The sequence below is a fragment of the Tribolium madens genome, unplaced genomic scaffold (assembly GCF_015345945.1).
Source record: "Tribolium madens isolate multiple individuals breed KSU strain unplaced genomic scaffold, Tmad_KSU_1.1 Scaffold_91;HRSCAF=231;Tcas5.2_LG7, whole genome shotgun sequence".
Classification (NCBI taxonomy): Eukaryota; Metazoa; Arthropoda; class Insecta; order Coleoptera; family Tenebrionidae; genus Tribolium; species Tribolium madens.
In genome coordinates, this window is record NW_025401063.1 from 17,367,002 (window position 1) to 17,368,142 (window position 1,141).

Sequence of the window (1,141 nt, forward strand, 5' to 3'; positions counted from 1 at the left end):
ATGGCTTTTTATTTCTGGACCAGACCAATAGGCCTTAACAAAGGCATTAACAAACATTAAATCAAAAATTACTGTAATTGCTTATGAAGAAATAGAAAATAAGAATATTGGAAAGCAACACATTATGTATACAACACAGCCAGGTTCAATAAGCGATTCATCAAGCTCATCTGATCTAGAAGATGATGATTCTAATTCCAATTCATCTATAACTCGTAAGAGAATGAGAAAAACATGTCAAAAAGAGGAGGACTTTGAGCTGGTAGGACATGAAGACAACTGTCAATTTAACAATACTGTGAAATGTCAACTGGAAATATTGATATTAGTTGGGTATAGATCTTACTGTGAAACACTGGCCAGGCACCTTGGACTGATTTGGTTTGAAGGTCTGCTGAAAGGAGAGGAGGACATTGAACGTCGTTTGCAAAATTATGAGGATAAAATTTATAGACTAGCTCACACAGAAATTATTAAGATAATGATGAATGGCTACAGCAGCATCTGCATCACCACATCAACATTAGAATTATTTACACAAAAAACAATAAACTTACATTGTATGAACCATTCCAGAAGAGCGCAAATTACTGTGTTTTTGTCGAAGATAATATTCTAGCTTATGTAGATGCTGTTAGTAAAATTGTTCAAAAATCATTGTTTTGCAATATTTTAGTGGAGGTAATAATTTAGTGGATGAAAAAGCTTATACTAAAATCCAATTACCTATAACGGTTTTAATACCTTTTTACATTGTTAAATATTTCTTACAAAGTTTCATTATGACACATGGAACTTGGACAAATTCTAAAATTTTAGATATATTTGAGTCTAGAGGTAATGTCTAAGGCTCCATGTATTGATTCTCTGCAAATACATACTAATTTGGTACTAATGGTTTGCAAAATTATTGTTCTTTTATGTTTAGTTTGTAACCTAAATTACTGATGATATCAAAATAAAAAATAAATTGTACGATACCTTTGTCTAATAAACAAAATGAAACTTTATTTTTGTTTTGAAATTAATTTCCAACATTGTTCATAATTATTAAGAACTGTTTCAATAAGGACGACTAATTATACAAAGTTTAAGATTGCAAGATGCGAAACTGATATAAAGACAGACGAAAAAGTTATAC

General features: G+C 30.3%; 1 pseudogene; it reads left to right on the forward strand.

Moving 5' to 3' along the window:
- LOC123011923 lies at window positions 1-848 on the forward strand (annotated as a pseudogene).
- The last annotated feature ends 293 nt before the right edge of the window (window positions 849-1,141 follow it).